This window comes from Budorcas taxicolor, chromosome 10 (genome assembly GCF_023091745.1).
Source record: "Budorcas taxicolor isolate Tak-1 chromosome 10, Takin1.1, whole genome shotgun sequence".
Classification (NCBI taxonomy): domain Eukaryota; kingdom Metazoa; phylum Chordata; class Mammalia; order Artiodactyla; family Bovidae; genus Budorcas; species Budorcas taxicolor.
Genome location: NC_068919.1, coordinates 52,497,150 through 52,519,573, shown reverse-complemented (window position 1 = coordinate 52,519,573; position 22,424 = coordinate 52,497,150). Strand labels below are relative to the sequence as shown.

The 22,424-nt window shown below is 41.0% G+C and overlaps 1 long non-coding RNA gene across 1 annotated transcript in view; it reads left to right on the top strand.

Annotated features, from left to right (window-relative positions):
- LOC128054864 (uncharacterized) overlaps positions 1–4,638 on the top strand; it is a 36,393-nt gene extending 31,755 nt beyond the window's left edge. The window contains exons 2-3 of the long non-coding RNA XR_008200021.1: positions 3,310–3,388; positions 4,526–4,638. This is a non-coding gene — a long non-coding RNA (uncharacterized LOC128054864). The remainder of the gene's footprint in view (positions 1–3,309; positions 3,389–4,525) is intronic.
- The last annotated feature ends 17,786 nt before the right edge of the window (positions 4,639–22,424 follow it).

Below are 22,424 nucleotides of genomic sequence, written 5' to 3'. Positions count from 1 at the left end.
TAACTTAGAAATTGATTTTTAACTTTCCCCCCCACTATATGCACTTAAAGTCATCTTGATTCTAAGCACTGTGAATCAGTAGGTCCAATCAGGAGAGAGTAAGAACACAGTAATTTCAACAGAAATATTTTATTAATAATATAAGGTATTACTGGACTTTTCTGGTGGCTCAGAGAGTAAAGAATTTATTAACCATACCAAGGAATTGCAGTAATGAGGGGTTGGTTAGCAAGAAGTAAAGAGGATTCTAAAGAATATGGAAATAGTAGATACAAGAAATAGCTCCTACCACCTATCTCCCCCCTTCTTCCCCTCACCCAGAACTGAGACAACACACCAAAGAAGAGGCCCACTAAGACCTGAGACCCAGACCTTTCTGTAGAAGGCAGAGTGTGGCTCACTACATGGCAGAAAAGTTACTCTGGTGCCATCGTGCTAAAATACACCCTGGAAATCCACCCAGTGGGGTGCCAGGAACATCACAAAGATGCCTCACTGGAGGGCCTTTGCTACAAAACTGCCTGAGAGACATGCCAGGGGAAGCTGTTGGCTGCTAAATGCTGCTGCCACAGTGGACTGTTCAAGTCTAGAGTAGGGGAGAGCAATGAATCCTGGCAAAGCTTGCCCAGCCAGCACACCAGAACCAGGAAGCAAAAACTTTCCTGCTGCAGTGTATTTACAGTGCCCTCTGATGGCAAAGTTCCAGTTGGCAAGGGGTAATATATAAAAAGCCCAAAGCTATTTTCACAAAACAACCTAATAGGTGGAACTTGGAAGGGAAAGGCAATAAATAATAACTTAACACATGCTATTTTAGCTATCTCCTATACATTTTGGTGTGTTTCATTTTCAATACTTGATTTTCATTGTGCTTTCCTGACTACTGGGTTATTTAGAAGAGTGTTGGTTAATTTCTAAATGTTATCAGATTTTCTAGTTATCTATTAATTGATTTCTAGTTTTATTCCACCATAGCTTGAGAACATGCCTTCAGGTCAGTTCAGTTCAGTTCAGTCGCTCAGTCGTGTCCGACTCTTTGCGACCCCATGAATCGCAGCACGCCAGGCCTCCCTGTCCATCACCAACTCCCGGAGTTCACTCAGACTCGCGTCCCCCCATCCAGCCATCTCATCCTCTGTCGTCCCCTTCTCCTCCTGCCCCCAACCCCCCCCCCCCCCCCCAGCATCAAAGTCTTTTCCAATGAGTCATGCCGTAGGTGATTTTAACTTTTTGAAGTTTTTTCAGACTTGTTTTATGCATACCATATAGTACATTTTGATAAATATTTCATGAGCACGTGAAAAGATATTGTATTCTGCAGTTGCTTATTGTTGTTCAGTCACCACGTCATGTCTGACTCTCTGTGACACCACAAACTGCAGCACATCAGGTCTCTCTGTCTCTCATATCTCCTGGAGTTTGCCCAAGTTCATGTCCATTGAATCAGTGTTGCCATCCAAGCATTTCATCCTCTGTTGCTCTCTTCTTCTGCTTTCAATCTTTCCCAGCACTAGAGTCTTTTCTAATGAGTTGGCTGTTTGCATCAGGTCACCAAAGTATTGGAGCTTCAGCTTCAGTATCAGTCCTTCCAATCAGTATTCAGGGTTGTCTCTCCTTGCTATTCTCTGGAACTCTGCATTAAGTTAAGTATACCTTTCCCTTTCTCCCTTGCTTTTTGCTTATCTTCATTCCTCAGCTATTTGTAAAGCCTCCTCAGATACCCACTTTGCCTTCTTGCATTCCTTTTTCTTTGGGATGGTTTTGTTCACTGCTTCTTGTGCAATATTACAAACCTCTGTTCATAGTTCTTCAGGGACTTTGTTTACCAGATCTAGTCCCTTGAATCTATTTGCCACCTCCACTGTATAAATAGGGGATTTGATTTAGGTTGTACTTGACTGGCTGAGTGGTATTCCCTGCTTTCTTTAGCTTAAGCCTGAATTTTGGTATAAGGAGCTGATGATCTGTGCCACAGTCAGCTCCAGGTCTTGTTTTTGCTGACTGTATAGAGCTTCTCCATCTTCAGCTACAAAGAATGTAATCAATCTGATTTTGGTGTTGACCATTTGGTGGTGTCCATGTGTAAAATCGTTTCTTGTGTTGTTGGAAAGGGGTGTTTGCTATGACCAGTGCATTCTCTTGGCAGAATTCAGTTAGCCTTAGACCTGCGTCATTTTGTACTCCAAGACCAAACTTGCCTGTAACTCCAGGTATTTCTTAACTTCCTACTTCTGCGTTCCAGTCCACAATGATGAATAGAACATCTTTTTTTTTGGTGTTCGTTCTAGGAGGTCTTGTAGGTCTTCATAAAACTGATCAACTTCAGCTTCTTTAGCATCAGTCGTTGGGGCATAGACTTGGATTACTGTGATGTTATTTGGTTTGTGTTGGAAATGAACCGAGATCATCCTGTTATTTTTGATGTTGGTCCCAAGTACTGCATTTCAGACTCTTTTGTTGACTATGAGGGCTTCTTCATTTCTTCTAAGCGATTCTTGCCCACAGTAGTAGATATAATGGTCATCTGAATTAAATTCACCCATCCCTGTCCATTTAATTCACTGATTCCCAAGATGTTGATGTTTCCTCTTGCCATCTCTTGCTTGACTGTGTCCAATTTGGCTTGATTCATGGGCCTAACATTCCAGGTTCCTATGCAGTAACTGTTCTTTACAGCATTGAATTTTACTTTCATCACCAGACACATCCATAACTGAGCTTTGTTTCCACTTTGGCTCAGATACTTGTTTCTGAAGCTATTAGTAATTGTCCTCCACTCTTCCCAGTAGCGTATTAGACCCCTCCTGACCTGGAGGGCTCATCTTTTGGTATCATATATTTTTGCCTTTTTATACAGTTCATGAGGTTCTCACGACAAGTATGCTGGGGTGGTTTGCCAGTCCCTCCTCCAGTGCTTCATGTTTTGTTTGAACTCTCCACTATGACCCATCTGTCTTGGGTGGCCCTGCACTGCATAGCTCATAGCTTCATTGAGCTACACAAGCCTCCTTGGCATGATAAGGCTGTGATCCATTATAGATTATGACAATATACTGAACATATTTCCCTGTGCTGTACAGTAGGACCTATTTGTTTCTATTTTTTATTTGGTAATGTATATCTGTTTAATCCCAAACTTCTAATTTATCTATACCCCATGATCCTGCCCTTTCCCCTTTGGTAACTGTAAGTTTGCTTTCTATGTCTGACTCTATTTTGTAAGTAAGTTCATTTGTATCACATTTTTAGATTCCATATATGTGATATTTTTGTCCCTATCATTTCTAATAAAAACTTAATTACTTCCAGATTCCATGACCAACAAGACCATACCACGGCTGGACTGAAGCTGAACAGGAATGGCCAGAAGATCCATTAGTGAGATTTGGTCAGCAGATCCTATAGCTCTGAGGGGCCAGAGCCACTGGGGGCAGATAGCACCCAGGGCTCTGGGTAGGAGAAACAGAGCCCAAGATCCTTGGCATCAGGCCTGGGAAGCAAGACCCCCAAGAACAGGAAGTCCCAAAGTGATGAGTCTGCTGAGTAGAAACCAAATGGCACCAGAGGCAGGAATAACTAGACGCTGGGAAAGGCCTGGGGCGCCTGCTGATGGGCGGAGCTGGAGACCAAGTTTGTTGTCCCCACATGTCCCCCTTTGCAGCTAAATTGAGTCCCACCTTAAAGGCTGGCTGGTCCTGGAGCTCGGCCAGCCCCACAGCCCTGAGCGACACATGAACAGCACATGTAGCAGTGGTTCAGAGGGACCCAGGAGGCAGTTCTTGGTGATGATTATAAGCAGCCTCATTACCCCCTGACACCTCTAACACAGACCTATCATGTAGCTGTGGGGACGCCCAAGTCACAGACGTACTGATGTATGATGTAGCTGTGGGGATGCCGGAATCACAGACAAACTGACACGTGATGTAGCTGTGGGGACACCAGAATCACAGACGAAGTGACGCATGATGTAACCGTTGGGGCATGCATATCAGATATAGTGACGTGTAACGCAGCCGTGGGAACGCCCATATCAGACGTACTGACGTGTAACGCAGCTGTGGGAACGCCCATATCAGACGTAGTGACGTGGCTGTGGGGGCACCCGAATCACAGACGTAGTGACGTTTGACGTAGCAACGTATGACGTAACTTTGGGGACGCCAGTATCACAGACGTAGTGACGTCTGATGTAGCTGTGGGGATGCCAGTATCAGAGACGTAGTGAGGTCTGACGTTGCTGTGGGGACTCCCATATCAGAAGTAGTGATGAGTGATGTAGCTATGCGGGCACCCGAATCAGGCGCAGTGACGTCTGACGTGCCTGCGAGGACTCCCTAATCACAGACGTAATGATGTATGATGTAGCTGTGGGGGCATCGTATCATAGAAATATTGACATAGATGTGGCGAGCCCTCGGGGCCCCGGGCTGAACTGGTGGCTCTGGATGACCACTCTATCCTCATGCCTGAAACTCTATCCTCATGCCTGAAACTCTATCCTCATGCCTGAAACTCCTTCCAGGCACAGAGGTGAGAAGCTCCAACTGAGAAAACTGGTCTCTCCGCCTAGCAGCTCCCGCTGCCCCTGCTGCCTGGCTAGACAAGTTAGATACTTCTGCCGTGTCCCTGACACAGGTGGGTGGCCAGAATGTGGCACACACTTTTTATGCTTAGTGTATAAAGTTGAATAAATTTGTTAGTAATTTTGTTCAAAGAACTATATAACTTATATAATTTCTTTTTTTTTTTTTAAGTCTAACATACCAGAGAAGGGTATATTAAACTAAGATAGGGCTTATGTCTATTTCTCCTTTTTTTGTTTTCTTACCATGTTTGAAATTATGTTATTTTGGATGTAAAAAGTCAGGATTTCTGTGTATTTCTGTTGAATTGATGCTTTTATCTTTAGGAAATGCTACCCTATATCTCTAGTACACTTCTTGCCTTGAAGTTTACCTTGTCTGATATTAGTGTAACCACACAAGCTTCCTTTACATTAGTTTGTATGATATATATTTTCATTATTTTGCTTTCAATCTGTGTACTTGTATTTAAAGTGTAACAACACACGAGTTTTTTTTTAAAATCTAGTCTGGAAATCTGCCGTTTAATTGAAGTGTTTAATCCATTTGCACTTCAAATAATTACATAATTGACTTATGCTTTTAATTTCTCTCATCTATTCTTTTTCTTTCTCTCCTATTTCTTAGAATTAATTTTTTTATTCAGTATTACTTTTTTGGGCTTCCCAGGAGCCTCAGTGGTAAAGAATCTGCCTCTAATGCAGGAAACATGGGTTCTTACCCTAGGTTAGTAAGATCCCCAGGAGGAGGGCATGGCAATCCACTCCAGTATTCTTGCCTGGGAAATCCCATGGACAGAGGAGCCTGGCAGGCTACAGTCCATGGGGTTGCAAGAAAGTCAGATACAACTTAGCTACTAAACAACAAAAAATTACTTCTTCACTAGTTTTTCTTAACTTCAGGATTACTGAGGTATACATGAATAAAAATAATGAGGTATTCACCATTTTTACTATATAGTTCTTTGAGTTTTTACAAATGCCATCACTATCAAGATGCAGGCATACCTTGGAGATATTATTGCACATTCAGTTCCAGACCGTCACAATAAAGTGAATACCACAGTAGAGTCATGTGAATTTTTTGGTTTTCTAGTGCATATAAAAGTTGTTTATACTATACTATAGTCTGTTAAGTGTGAAATAGCATTATATCTTTAAAAATATATTTAATTTAATGAAATAATACTTTACCACTGAAGAATATTAACCATCACATGAGTGTTCAGCAAGTTATAATCTTTTTGCTGGTGGAGGGTTATGCCTCAATTATTTCTTAGGGCGGAGTTTTATTTATCTGTTTATTTGGGGATGTGCTGAGTCTTTGCTGCTGCATGGGCTTTTCTCTAGTTTGGGAGAGTGGGGGCTACTCTCTAGTTGTGTTACATAGACTTCTCATTGTAGTGGCTTTCCTTTTTGTGGAGCATGGGCACTAGGTGTGTTGGCTTCAGTGGGTATGGCACATGGGTTCCGTAGTTTTAGTTCCTGGACTCTAGAGCACAGGCTCAATAGTTGTGGTTCACAGGCTTAGTTTTCTCTGTATGGCTTGTGGCATCTTTCCAGATCAGGGATTGAACCCATGTCTCCTGCTTTGGCAGGCAGATTCTTTACCACTGAGCCATCAGGGAAGCCCATGCCTCGAGGTTGCTGACTGATCAGAATGGTGGTTGCTGAAGATTGGGGTGGCTGTGGCAATTTCTTAAAATAAGACAGAAATCAAGTTTGCTGCATCAGTAGGCTTTTGCTTTCACAAACAATTTCTGTGTAGCATGCAGTGATGCCATTTGATAGCATTTTACCCACAGTAGGACTTCTTTCAAAATTAGAGTCAATTCTTTCAAAACCTTGCCACTGCATATTCACAGCATCGTTACCATCAGTAGATTCCATCTCAAGAAACCACTTTGCTCATCCATAAGAAGGCACCCCTCATTGGTTAAAGTTTTATCTTGAAACTGCATCAATTCAGTCATATTTTTAAGTTCCATTTCTAATACTAGTTCTCTTGCTGTTTCTACCACATCTGCAGTTATTTCCTCCACTGAAGGTTTGCACTCATCTCACATGCTAGTAAAGTAATGCTCAAAATTCTCCAAGCCAGGCTTCAGCAATACATGAACCATGAACTCCCTGATGTTCAAGCTGGTTTTAGAAAAGGCAGAGGAACCAGAGATCAAATTGCCAGCATCCGCTGGATCATCGAAAAACCAAGAGAGTTCCAGAAAAACATCTATTTCTGCTTTATTGACTATGCCAAAGCCTTTGACTGTGTGGATCACAATAAACTGTGGAAAATTCTTCAAGTGATGGGAATACCAGACCACCTGACCTGCCTCTTGAGAAATCTGTATGCAGGTCAGGAAGCAACAGTTAGAACTGGACATGGAACAACAGACTGTTTCCAAATAGGAAAAGGAGTACGTCAAGGCTGTATATTGTCACCCTGCTTATTTAACTTCTATGCAGAGTACTTCATGAGAAACGCTGGGCTGGAAGAAACACAAGCTGGAATCAAGATTGCCGGGAGAAACATCAATAACCTCAGATATGCAGATGACACCACCCTTATGGCAGAAAGTGAAGAGGAACTAAAAAGCCTCTTGATGAAAGTGAAAGTGGAGAGTGAAAAAGTTGGCTTAAAGCTCAACATTCAGAAAACAAAGATCATGGCATCCGGTCCCATCACTTCATGGGAAATAGATGGGGAAACAGTGGAAACAGTGTCAGACTTTATCTTTTTGGGCTCCAAAATCACTGCAGATGGTGACTGCAGCCATGAAATTAAAAGACGCTTACTCCTTGGAAGAAAATTTGTGACCAACATAGATGGTATATTTAAAAGCAGAGACATTACTTTGCCAACTAAGGTCCATCTAGTCAAGGCTATGGGTTTTTCCACTGGTCATGTATGGATGTGAGAGCTGCACTGTGAAGAAGGCTGAGCGCCGAAGAATTGATGCTTTTGAACTGTGATGTTGGAGAAGACTCTTGAGAGTCCCTTGGACTGCCAGGAGATCCAACCAGTCCATTCTGAAGGAGATCAACCCTGGGATTTCTTTGGAAGGAATGATGCTAAAGCTGAAGCTCCAGTACTTTGCCCACCTCATGCGAAGAGTTGACTCATTGGAAAAGACTCTGATGCTGGGAGGGATTGGGGGCAGAGGAGAAGGGGACGACAGAGGATGAGATGGCTGGATGGCATCACTGACTCGATGGACGTGAGTCTGAGTGAACTCCGGGAGTTGGTGATGGACAGGGAGGCCTGGCGTGCTGCAATTCATGGGATCACAAAGAGTCAGACTCGACTGAGTGACTGAACTGAACTGAAGGTTTGAACCCCTCCACGTCATTCAAGAGGACTGGAATCAACTTCGTCCAATTCCTGTTAATGTTGATATTTTGACCTCTTACCATGAATCCTTAATGTTCTTAATGGCATCCAGGATGTTGAATCTTTTCCAGAAGGCTTTCAATTTACTTTGTCTAGATCCAGCAGAGGAATCACTATCCATGACAGCTATAGCCTTACAAATTGTATCGTTAAAAAATAAAAGACTTGAAAGTTGAAATGACTCCTTGATCAGTGGGCTGAAAAATGGATGTTTTGTTAGCAGTCATGAAAACAACGTGAATCTCATGTATCTCCACTAGAGAGCTTGGATGACTAGGTGTATTATCAGTGAGCAGTGATATTTTGAAAGGAATCTTTTTTTTTCTGAGCAGTAGGTCTTAACAGTGGGCTTAAAATGTTTAGTAAATCATCTTGTCAGCAGATGTCCTGCTCTCCAGGCTTTGTTGTTCTGTTTATAGAGGCCAGACAGAGTAGATTTAGCATAATTTTTAAGGGCCCTAGGATTTTCAGAATGGTAAATGAGCATTGGCTTCAACTTAAAGTCACCAGCTATATTCAGTTCAGTTCAGTCCAGTCGCTCAGTCGTGTCCGACTCTTTGCGACCCCATGAATCGCAGCACGCCAGGCTTCCCTGTCCATCACCAACTCCCGGAGTTCACTCAGACTCACGTCCATCGAGTCATTGATGCCATCCAGCCATCTCATCCTCTGTCGTCCTCTTCTCCTCCTGCCCCCAATCCCTCCCAGCATCAGAGTCTTTTCCAATGAGTTAACTCTTCGCATGAGGTGGCCAAAGTACTGGAGCTTCAGCTTTAGCATCATTCCTTCCAAAGAAATCCCAGGGATGATCTCCTTCAGAATGGACTGGTTGGATCTCCTGGCAGTCCAAGGGACTCTCAAGAGTCTTCTCCAACACCACAGTTCAAAAGCAATTCTTTGGCGCTCAGCCTTCTTCACAGTCCAGCTCTCATATCCATACATGACTACTGGAAAAACCATAGCCTTGACTAGATGGACCTTAGTTGGCAAAGTAATGTCTCTGCTTTTGAATATGCTACATTAGCGTGTGATAAAGTCAGCCTGTCCTTTGAAGCTTTGAAGCTAAGCACTGACTTCTTTTCTCTAACTGGCAGTCTTAGATGGTATCTCCTTCCAGTATAAGACTGTTTTCTCTACACTGAAAATCTGTTGTTTAGTGTAGCCATGTTTATTACTGATCTTAGCTAGATTTTGTGGATAACTTGCTGCAGCTTCTACATCAGCACTTGCTGCCTCACCATGCACTGATATGTTATGAAGGTGGCTTCTTTCCTGAAACTTCATGGACCAGCCTCTGCTCACCTCAAACTTTTCTTCTGCAGCTTCCTCACCTCTCCCAGCCTTCACAGAATTGCAGAGCACTGGGCCTTGCTCTGGATTAGGCTTCCACTGGAGAGACTGTTGTGGCCATTTTAATCTTGTATGCAGACTACTCAAACTTTCTCCGTATCAGCAATAAGGCTGTTTTGCTGTCCTGTCGTTCACTTCTTTACTAGAGTAGCACTTTTAATTTCCTTTGCATTTGTAACTTGGTTAACTGATGCAAGAGGCTTAGCTTTGGGCTTGTGTCAGCTCTTTGTGTGTCTCCCTCACTTAGCTTAATCATTTCTAGCTTTTGATTTTAAGTGAAAGCATACGACTCCTCCTTTCACTTGAACACGTGTAGGGCTTCATAGGGTTATTAATTGGCCTGACTTTAAGATTGTTGTGTCTTGGCAAACAGGCTTGAGGAGAGGGAGCAAGATAGAGGAAACACAGGTCTGTGGAGGAGTCAGAACACACACATTTATTAACTTTGCTCTCTTACATGGGTGCAGTAATGGTGCCCCAAACAGTTGCAATAGTGACATCAAAGATCACAGATGAACATAACAGATATACTAATAACAAGAAATTTTGAAATATACGAAGAATTATCAGAGTGTGACAGAAATGAGAGCAAATGCTTTTGGAGAAATGGCACTAAGAGACTTGTTCAATGTAGGGTTGCCACAACCTTCAATTTGTAAAAAATGTATCTGTAAACTGCAATAAAGTGAAGTGCAGTAAAATGGAGCATGCCTATATGTTGTTGTTCAGTCACTAAGTTGTGTCCGATTCTCTGCAACCCCATGGACTGCAGCACAGCAGGCTTTCTTGTCCTTCACTATCTCCCAGAATTTGCTAAAACTTTGTCCATTGAGTTGGTGATGCCATCCAACCATCTTATCTTCTGTTGCTCCTTTCTCCTCCTGCCCTAAATCATCAGGGTCTTTTCCAGTGAGTTGACTCTTGCCATCAGAAGGCCAAAGTACTAGTGCTTCAGCATCAGTCCTTCCAGTGAATATTCAGGGTTGATTTCCTTTAGGATTGACTGGTTTGATGTCCCTGCAGTCGAAGGGACTCTCAAGAGTCTTGCCCAGCATGACAGTTTGAAAGCATCAATTCTTTGGTGCTCACCCTTCTTTATGGTCCTGATCTCACATTCTTACATGGCTTCTACACTTCTTCCCAGAATTGTGCCTGTGCTTCTTTGCAGTCAGTCTTTCCCCATTCATTGCAAATATTCAAGTTATTCCCACTTTTTGACTATTATGAATAATGCCTATAACTTACTACCAACTTTTGGTGATTTTGAATAGATTTGCTAGGAACATTTGCATACAGGCTATGACAAGAGTGAAGTCTTTATGCAGGTCAAGAAGCAACAGTTAGAATTGGACATCGAACAGACTGGTTCCAAGCAGGAAAAGGAGTATGTCAAGGCTGTATATTGTCACCCTGATTATTTAACTTATGCAGAGTACATCATGAGAAACGCTGGGCTGGAGGAAGCACAACCTAGAATCAAGATTGCTGGGAGAAATATCAATAACCTCAGATATGCAGATGATACTACCCTTATGGCAGAAAGTGAAGAAGAACTAAAGAACCTCTTGATGAAAGGGAAAGAGGAGAGTGAAAAAGTTGGCTTAAAGCTCAACATTCGGAAAACTAAGATCATGGAATCCAGTCCCATCACTTCATGGCAAATAGATGGGGAAACAGTGGAAACAGTGGCAGACTTTTTTTGGGGGGGGGCTCCAAAATCACTGCAGATGGTGACCGCAGCCATGAAATTAAAAGATGCTTACTCCTTGGGAGGAAAGTTATGACCAACCTATACAGCATATTCAAAAGCAGAGACATTACTTTGCCAACAAAAGTCCGTCTAGTCAAGGCTATGGTTTTTCCTGTAGTCATGTATGGATGTGAGAGTTGGACTATAAAGAGGGCTGAGCACTGAAGAACTGATCCTAAAGGAATCAGCGAACCAAAATGGACTGGAATGGGTGAATTTAACTCAGCTGACCATTATATCTACTGTGGGCAAGAATCCCTTAGAAGAAATGGAGTAGCCATGATGGTCAACAGGCGTCTGAAATGCAGTACTTGGATGCAGTCTCAAAAACAACAGAATGATCTCTGTTCATTTCCAAGACAAACCATTCAATATCACGGTAGTCCAAGTCTATGCCCCAACCAGTAATGCTGAAGAAGCTGAAGTTGAATGGTACTATGAAGACCTACAAGACATTCTAGAATACCCAAAAAAGATGTCCTTTTCACTCTAGGAGACTGGAATGCAAAAGTAGAAAGTCAAGAAACACCTGGACTAACAGGCAAATTTGTCCTTGGAGTACAGATTTAAGCAGGACAAAGGAAATAGAGTTCTGCCAAGAGAATGCACTGGTCATAGAAAATAGCCTCTTCCAACAATACAAGAGAAGACTCTACACATGGACATCACCAGATGGTCAACAACTAAGTCAAATTGATTATATTCTTTGCAGCCAAAGATGGAGAAGCTCTATACAGTCAGCAAAAACAAGACTGGGAGCTGACTGTGGCTCAGATCATGAACTCCAAATTGCCAAATCCAGACTTAAAGAAAATAGGGAAAACCACTAGATCATTCAGGTATGACCTAAATAAAATTCCTAATGATTATACAGTGGAAGTGAGAAATAGATTTAAGGGACTAGATCTGATAGAGTGCCTGGAGAACTATGGACGGAGGTTTGCAACACTGTATAGGAGACAGGAATCAAGACCATTCTAAAGAAAAAGAAGTGCAAAAAAGCAAAATGGCTGTGTGAGGAGGCCTTAACAAATAGCTGTGAAAAGAAGAGAAGCAAAAAGCAAAGGAGCAAAGGAAAGATATATCCATTTGCATGTAGAGATCCAAAGAATAGCAAGAAGACATAAAAAAGCCTTCCTCAGTGATCAGTGGAAAGAAATAGAGGAAAACAATAGAATGGGAAAGACTAGGGATCTCAAGAAAATCAGAGATACCAAGGGGACATTTCATGCAAAGATGGGCTCAATAAACTACAAAAATGGTATGGACCTAAAAGAAGCAGAAGGTATTAAGAAAATGTGGCAAGAATACACAGAACTGTACGAAAAAGATCTTCATGACCCACATAATCATGATGGTGTGATCACTCACCTAGAGCCAGACATCCTGGAATGTGAAGTCAAGTGGGCCTTAGGAAGCATCACTACGAACAAAGCTAGTGGAGGTGATGGAATTCCAGCTGAGCTGTTTCAAATCCTGAGAGATGATGCTGTGAAAGTGCTGCACTCAATATGCCATCAAATTGGGAAAACTCAGCAGTGGCCACAGGACTGGAAAAGGTCAGTTTTCATTCCAATCCCAAAGAAATGCAATGACAAAGAATGCTGAAACTACCGCACAATTGCACTCATCTCACACACTAGTAAAGTAATATTTACTTAAAATTCTTAAGTATTCTAAAATTCTTAAAATTCTCCGAGCCAGGTTTCAGCAATATGTGAACCGTGAACTTCCAGATGTTCAAGCTGGTTTTAAAAAAGGGAGAGGAACCAGAGATCAAATTAACAACATCTGCTGGATCATTGAAAAAGCGAGAGAGTTCCAGAAAAACATCTATTTCTGCTTTATTGACTATGCCAAAGCCTTTGACTGTGTGGATCATAATAAACTGAGGTAAATTCTGAAAGAGATGGGAATACCAGACCACCTGACCTGGCTCTTGAAAAATCTGTATTAATGTCAAGAAGCAACAGTTAGAACTGGGCATGGAACAACAGACTGGTTCCAAATAGGAAAAGGAGTACGTCAAGGCTGTATATTGTCACCCTGCTTATTTAACTTATATTCAGAGCACATCATGAGAAACGCTGGGCTGGAGGAAGCACAAGCTGGAATCAAGATTGCCAGGAGAAATATCAATAACCTCAGATATGCAGATGACACCACCCTTATGGCGGAAAGTGAAGAAGAACTAAAGAGCCTCTTGATGAAAGTGAAAGAGGAGAGTGAAAAAGTTGGCTTAAAGCTCAACATTCAGAAAATGAAGATCATGGCATCCGGTCCCATCACTTCATGGCAAATAGAAAGAGAAACCGTGGAAACAGTGTCAGACTTTATTTTTTTGGTTTCCAAAATCACTGCAGAATCTGACTGCAGCCATGAAAGTTAAAAAAAAAAAAAAAAGAACTTTGTTTTCCAAATAGAAGATTTTTTTCAGAAATCTTTTTAATTATGTTATGAAAACTTATTTATATGACTTTAATTCTTTTAAGTATGTTATTTGATTTATGGTCTAGAATATCATTTATCTTGGTGAATTTTCCTATTTTCTTGTAAAATGACATATGCTGTTTTTGGCTGAGTGTTTTATGAAAATTAATTAGCTTAATTTGTTTGACCTGTTGTTTAGGTCTTCTAATTCCTTATTGACTTTTGGTGTAACTGTTTTATTGATTATAGAAAGAAAAGTATTGAAATCACCAATCATAACTTTGAATTTTTCTTTTTCATTTTTACTCTCTTTTGCTTCTTGTATTCTATATGTCCATGTGCACTTAATATTTTTTGGTGTATTCTTAGTGAATTTATAATTAGTCATTATGTAATTTTTCTTTTTATCTCAGGTAGTATTCCTGTTCTGAGGTCCAATTTTCTGATCCGAGTATTGCCTTCCTGGCTTTCTTTTGATTAGTATTTGTATAGGCTCCTCAGGTTCCAATCTGTTATGCCAGCTTCTATAACCACTAAAAGACCCATGAGTTTTCCTTTCACCCATTTTACTTCTAATAACTGTACCAAGTCTAGTCTGTAATCCAAGCCAAGAACTAGCCAATTCATCCAGGGAAAAAACTGCTTACCAGCATGATTTATAAGAAGGGGTTTTTCCACCTTTGGAGTATTGTTCAGCTCTTTTTTCTTCCACATCACTATGACATCTTTAACAATACAATTTAAAGAGTTTATTTTTCTAATTGTTGCATCTGAAACATTGGCCTAATGCAACCTATTAAATTGTATGCATAACTTTATAGTTTGTTAATTTAAGGGGAAAAAACCCTGTTCATGTACTTAGCAAGGATAGGACTTTTTTTTTTTAAAGGTTTACTTGATGTTTGTATTTAGAAATATGCCTCAGGGGGTTATAGTTCTCATGTTTTACAGCATTTGAAACTATCTGCCTTCATATTGTGTTGAGAAGAGCTTTAGGAGGAGAATAGCATATAGGACGCTTTGGCTTCAAAAGTGAACTCTGTTAAACATGAGAATTATCAAAGTTTTAAAAATTAAGACTTGTTAATTATACAAGTATTATAGTGAGGATGGGTCAAGGATTTCTTAACCATTATCGAGGAAATCATGAAGATGGCAAAGCTGATTCAAGGAAGATTCTGAGGAACTCAAGATTCCTTTCCTTTCCAGTGAAAGGAAAGCTGAAAAGAATTTGTTTACAGCTATGGCTCAGAGGTTAAAGCGTCTGCCTCCAATGCAGGAGACCCGGGTTCGATCCCTGGGTCGGGAAGATCCCCTGGAGAAGGAAATGGCAACCCACTCCAGTATTCTTGCCTGGAGAATCCCATGGACTGAGGAGCCTGGTGGGCTGCAGTCCACGGGGTCACAAAGAGTCGGACACGACTGAGTGACTTTACTTATAAACTAGTTAATGTCATGCAGGGCAAGAAAACCAAAACAACTGGGGTTACCTTTATTTCCAGAGAGAAATCAAAAATTAATATTTTATAGAATCTAGCTCCTGTGCTGTGCTGAGTCACTTCAGTCATGTCTGACTCTTTGTGACTTTATGGACTGTAGCCCACCAGGTTCCTTGTCCGTGGGATTCTCGAGGCAAGAATCTTGGAGTGGGTTGCCATGCTCTCCTCCAAGGAATCTTACCAACACAGGAGTCAAACCCGTGTCTCTTACATCTACCTACTTGGCAGGCAGGTTCTTTACCACTTCCCAGCACCACCTGGGAAGACCAAATAGCAAGTCAAGCAAAAATATAATTCCCTAATCGGGAATTAAATAATATTTGGATAGAGTCATTAGTGCTTTATAATAACAGGTGAGGACAAAGAATATCTCCTGTCATATCAGTAAATAAAGGATGTTGAGCTACCAAGCCATCAGCCCCTGTAGCCACCCGGAACCCCCACCCAGTGGTGCACCCTGAGGGGATTCAGGATTGAGAAAAACAGGATACTGGCTTGAGTAGTTAGGTGTATGCTGTTGTTCAGTCAGTAAGTTGTGTCTAATCCTTTGTGACCCCATGGATTGCCACATGCCAGGCTTCCCTGTCCTTCACTATCTCCTGGAGTTTGCTCAAACTCAAGTCCATTGAGTCGATGATTCCATTCAACCATCTCATTCTCTGTCACCCCCTTCTCTTCCTGCCTTCAATCTTTCCCAGCATCAGGGTGTTTTCCAATGAGTTGGCTCTTCCCATCAGGTGGCCAAAGTATTAGAACTTCAGTTTTAGTTTAATTTCCTTTAGGATTGATTGGTTTGATCTCCTTGCAGTCCAAGGGACTCTCAAGAGTCTTCTCCAGCACCACAATTCAAAAGCATCAATTTTTCGATGCTCAGACTTCTTTATGGTCCAATTCTGGAGGCAGAGGGAGGGCAGTGGTGGGGAGCCTACACACGTCACCTGGTTAGGGTGCATATCTGAAGAATAATTTCAGTAAATCCAGAATCTTGCATGTTCCCATACATAGAAAAGTACTAAACTCATTAACTTGAGATGTCTAGTTTTTCAATTAGCAGCAATCTTTTGATGTTAGACAACCTGGGTTTTTTGTTTTGTTTTTGGCCAGAATTCCTATATATCCTGGCTCCTCCCTTACTGGTTGTGAATGGTCCCTCAAAGCTGTTGAGAGGCTATATCCTTGGCTTAAGTTCTCAGTGAAAGTGAAGTCGCTCAGTCATGTCCAACTCTTTGCGACCCCATGGACTGTAGACTATCAGGCTCCTCCATCCATGGGATTTTCCAGGCAAGAGTGCTACAGTGGATTGCCATTTCCTTCTCCAGGGGATCGTCCCGACCCAGGAGTCGAACCTGGGTCTCCCGCATTGCAGGCAGATGCTTTACTGTCTGAGCCAAGTAAGTCTGCTGAATAAAACATATTTCTCAACTTTTAGGTTGTGCTTTTTTTTTTTTGTCAACATAGTAAAAAGGTATGTACCTATCCTTTTGCTTTATTTACAAATATGAAAACATTTTTCTTAATGTAAATATACTGTTATTCAGTCACCCAATCATGTCTGACTCTTTGTGACCCCCATGGTCTGCAGCATACTGACCTCCCTGTCTCTCACCATCTCCTGAAGTTTGTCCAAATTCATGTCCATTGCATTAGTGATGCCATCCAGCCATCTCAAGCTCTAATGCCCTCTTCTTCTGCCCTCAATCTTTCCAAGCATCAGGGACTTTTCCAGTGAGTCAGCTGTTCACATCAGATATATCAGATGACCAAAATACTGGAGCTTCAGCTTCAGCATGCTGAAGGAATGAAGGAATATTCATCCCTTCCAGTGAATATTCAGGGTTGACTTTGATTGACTGATTGGATCTCTTTGCTGTCCAAGGGACTCTCAGGAGTCTTCTCCAGCACTACAGTTTGAAGACATCAATTCTTTGGCATTCAGCCTTCTTTACAGTCCAGCACTCCCAACAGTATGTGACCACTGGGTGTGAAGACCATAGCCTTGACTACATGGACCTTTGTTGACAGAGTGATGTCTCTGACTTTCAATACACTGTCTAGGTTTGTCATAGCTTTCCTGCCAAAAAGCAATCGTCTTTTGATTTCATGGCTGCAGTCAACATCCTCAGTGATTTTAGAGCCCAAGAAGAGGAAATCTGTCACTGCTTCCACCTTTTTACCTCCTAAGTAATGGGGCTGGATGCCATGATCTTAGTATTTTTAATGTTTAATTTTAAGCCTGCTTTTTCACTTTCCTCCTTCACCCTCATCAAGAGGCTCTTTAGTTCTTTGCTTTCTGCCACTAGAGTGGTATCATCCGCCTATCTGATGTTGCTGATGTTTCTCCTGCCTATCTTGATTCCAGCTTGTAACTCATCCAGCCCAGCATTTTACATGATGTGCTCAGAATATACCTGACTGGCCTAGTGGTTTTCCCTGCTTTTTTTAGTTTAAGCCTGAATTTTGCTATGAGAAGCTGATGATTTGAGCCACAGTCATCTCCAGGTCTTGTTTTTGCTAACTGTATACAGCGTCTCCATCTTTGGCTACAAAGAATGGAATCAACATGTAAAATTGTCTCTCATGTTGTTGAAAAAGGGTATTTGCTATGACCAGTGCATTCTCTTGGCAGAATTCAGTTAGCCTTTGCCCTGCTTCATTTTGTATTCCAAGGCCAAACTTGCCTGTTACTCCAGGTATCTTCTGCTTTTATTTTCCAATCTGCAATGATGAATAGAGCATCTTTTTCTGGTGTTAGTTCTAGGAGGTCTTGCAGGTCTTTATAGAACTCATCAGCTTATTTGGCGTCAACAATAGGGACATAGACTTGAATTACTATGAATGGCTTGCCTTGAAAAGGAACCGAGATCATTCTGTCATTTTTGAGGTTGCACCCAAGTGCTGCATTTCAAACTCTTTTGAGTTTGAAACTTTACTGATTATGAGGGCTACTCCATTTTCTTTATGGGATTCTTGCCCACAGTAGTAGATAGATATAATGGTAATCTGAATTAAGTGCCCATTCCCAGCCGTTTTAGCTCACTGATTCCTAAAATGTCAGTGTTTATTCTTACCATCTCCTGCTTGAACACGTCCAATTTACCTTGATTCTTGGATCTAACATTGCAGGTTCCTTTGTAATACTGTTCTTTGTAACATCAGATTTTACTTTCATCAGCAGACACATCCACAATTATGTGTTGATTCCACTTTCGTCCAACCACTTTATTCTTTCTGGGGCTGTTAGTAGTTGTTCTCTGCTTTTCCCCACTAGCATATCGGACACCTTTCAACCTGAGGGACTTATCTTTCAGTGTTGTATCTTTTTGTCTTTTTATATACAGTTCATGAGGTTCTTACAGCAAGTATACTGGGCTGGTTTGCCATTGTCTCCTCCATCTTTTGTCAGCATTCTCTACTATGACCTGTCTGTCTTGGGTGGCCCTACACAGCATGGCTCATAACTTTATTGAGCTACACAAGCCCCTTCACCATGATGAGGCAGTGATCCGTGAAGGGGGTAACTCTATTAACATGTAGCAAACTTCTCAGGAATACTAAACTTGTGTACCGAAAAGCAGAAAATGTGCTATAAAAATTGAGAGATAATTTAGAGGCATTTCTTTTTTATGATCTTTACTAATAACTTTAGCTGGCCTTGCAGGAAGTACCTGTGGCATTAGGGAAATGAAGTTTGTTAGTTACTTTATTGTTAAACCCTCACATTGTGTAACTCTTGAAAAATACACATATTCTTATGAAGGAATAATCTTACCAGAAGGGGTAACCCCCTTTTATCTTCTGAATATTCTGCTGCTGCTAAGTCACTTGAGTCGTGTCTGACTCTGTGCAATTCCATAGATGGCAGCCCACCAGGTTCCCCCGTCCCTGGGATTCTCCGGGCAAGAACACTGGAGTGGGTTGCTATTTCCTTCTCCAATGAATGAAAATGAAAAGTGAAAGTGAAGTCACTCAGTCATGTCCGACCCTCAGCGACCTCATGGACTGCAGCCTTCCAGGCTCCTCCATCCATGGGATCTTCCAGGCAAGAGTACTGGAGTGGGGTGCCATTGTATCCAAAGGCAAAGATGGGGTTGTGATTATGATAGATGTAATTTCTGTGCATAAGGGATAAATTATGTGAGCCAAGTTAAATAATGCATAATCTGGCTGCTACGAATAAAAGTAACATGCCTACTTTGACGATTTTCAAGCAGACTTATAAGAAAAGGAAACATTCTCCACAAGAAAGATACAAAAGAAGTACCTCTCTCAGGATATTTTTAATTTTAGAGAACCAATGTCCTGAAGAAAGTTATATGAAGAGAGATATAACAGAATCATTGGAGCTAGGAATGATTTCCACATTTGTCAGTCACTGGCTGAATCATTTAAATTCTCAACCCAAATTTTATGCCTAAGAGTGAACATTAATTAGGAAAACAAATGTTGTTACAAAGCCACATGGATAACTAATGCCTGGCATAGATCTGCTAAAGTAATTTCAGCCAAAGATTTGTGTTGGGGTGAATTAAGCCAGAAATCAAAGCAAAGTTGTCCCTTTATAGCTTCAGAAAGATTGAATGACTTTAATTCTTTTGAGTTTAGAGATACTCCAGGAATTCTTTTTTAAATGATTATTAAGAAAGTTATTCTGTGTGTGATAGAAAACTTGCATTGAACAGGTTGAATGACCTCTGAGTTATTTGGATATTACCTTCAGCATTACAAAAGTGCTGGTGTTCCTGAATATTAGAGGTCCTAAAACAACAGACCTTTAAAGATGTTTGTGTCACAGAATGGGAAAAAGAAAAATAGAACCCTTTTAAGGCAAATGAAAAGCAAATTCCCCAAAAGATATTAGTGTATGGGTTTAAGTCCTCAGATAGTCAAAATAACTAAAAAGCAGAAGAAAACTATGATATCTCTATAGTGATGTAATTTTGTAATATTTTTGCATGTTGAAAATAAGGACAGTCTTTGACCTAGGAATTTGTGGGAATTGGTATGGCTGACTGCATACAGGCACTATTCATGCCTATTATATTTTATACCTCTGCTCCTCCTCCTAAGAACTACAGGTTGGGAAATTTGATTCATCCACAGATGATGAATGATATGGATTCATGCTAACCAGATTCACAGGGTACTTTCTTATCTATCAGATTATCAGTTGCTTTTCGTTTATAATATAAGGCATTTCTGGCCTAAGTTGAGAGACTAGCTACTCCAATAAATACTAACGTTCTCTCATTCTAAGCTACTTCTCTGAACTCATAAAAAAGTATTTATTATTAACCTTTCTCATTAATATAAGTGCAAACAATGCTAAACAAAATGTGAGAAAGAGAAAGCAACAATGTGTGTTTTTAATCTCCCAGAACCAAAGAGATTTTATTCCAGGAAAGAAATCAAGATTCAACATTCGGAAGCTTTTCCTGTGATACATTATATAAATAAGTCATATAAAAATCACAGTCATCTCAACAGATGCCAAAAGGGCATTTAATAAAACTCAAACCATTTATATTCTCTAAAATAATAAAAGAAGCAGAAGATATTAAGAAGAGGTGGCAAGAATACACAGAAGAACTGTATAAAAAAAGATCTTCACAACCCAGATAATCACAACGGTGTGATCATTCACACTCACCTAGAGCCAGACATCCTGGAATGTGAAGTCAAGTGGGCCTTAGGAAGCATCACTACAAACAAAGCTAGTGGAGGTGATAGAATTCCAGTTGAGCTGTTTCAAATCCTGAAACATGATGCTGTGAAAGGGCTGCACTCAATATGCCATCAAATTTGGACAACTCAGCAGTGGCCACAGAACTGGAAAAGGTCAGTTTTCATTCCAACCCCAAAGAAAGGCAAGGCCAAAGGATGCTCAAACTATTGCACAATTGCACTCATCTCACACGCTAGTAAAGTAATGCTCAAAATTCTCCAAGCCAGGCTTCAGCAATACGTGAACCGTGAACTCTCTGATTTTCAAGCTGGTTTTAGAAAAGGCAGAGGAACCAGAGATCAAATTGCCAATATCTGCTGGATCATCGAAAAAGCAAAAGAGTTCCAGAAAAACATCAATTTCTGCTTTATTGACTATGCCAAAGCCTTTGACTATGTGGATCACAATAAACTGTGAAAAATTCTTAACGAGATGGGAATACCAGAACACCTGACCTGCCTCTTGAGAAATCTGTATGCAGGTCAGGAAGCAACAGTTAGAACTGGACATGGAACAACAGACTGGTTTCAAATAGGAAAAGGGGTATGTCGAGGTTGTATATTGTCACCCTGCTTATTTAACTTCTATGCAGAGTACATCATGAGAAACGCTGGGCTGGAGGAAGCACAAGCTGGAATCAAGATTGCTGGGAGAAATATCAATAACCTTAGATATGCAGATGACACCACCCTTATGGCAGAAAGTGAAGAACTAAAGAGCCTCTTGATGAAAGTGAAAGTGGAGAGTGAAAAAGTTGACTTGAAGCTCAACATTCAGAAAACTAAGATCATGGTATCCGGTCCCATCACTTCATGGCAAATAGAAAGAGAAATAGTGGAAACAGTGTCAGACTTTATTTTGGGGGGCTCCAAAATCACTGCTGATGGTGACTGCAGCCATGAAATTAAAAGACACTCCTTGGAAGAAAAGTTATTACCAACCTAGATAGCATATTCAAAAGCAGAGACATTACTTTGTCAACAAAAGTTTCGTCTAGTCAAGGCTATGGTTTTTCCAGTGGTCATGTACGGATGTCAGAGTTGGACTGTGAAGAAAGCTGAGTGCTGAAGAATTAATGCTTTTGAACTGTGGTGTTGGAGAAGACTCTTGAGAGTCCCTTGGATTGCAAGGAGATCCAACCAGTCCATCCTAAAGGAGATCAGTCCTGGGTATACATTGGAAGGACTGATGCTGAAGCTGAAACTCCAGTACTCTGGCCATCTAATGCGAAGAGCTGACTTATTTGAAAAGACTCTGATGCTGGGAAAGATTGAGGGCAGGAGGAGAAGGGGACGACAGAGGATGAGATGGTTGGATGGCATTACCGACTCAATGGACATGGGGTGTTGGTCCTGGAGTTGGTGATGGACAGGGAGGCCTGGCGTGCTGCAGTTCATGGGGTCGCAAAGAGTCAGACACGACTGAGCAACTGAACTAAACGGAGATAGTCACTTCCTTAATAAGGTAGGGAGTATGTATCTCAAACCACCAGTAGATATCAGATTTTAAGTGAAAACAGAAAAGGAATATTTATTAAAAGTGGGCATAATATTATGTATTACCACTTAATACTGATTTGGAAGTTCTGGTTAGTGGGATAAAGATGAACCAGAAATAGGTAAACTCTCATTATTTGCAAATTTTATTATTTTACATCAAGAAACTTCATTTGAATTTCCAAAACCATTAGAATTAAT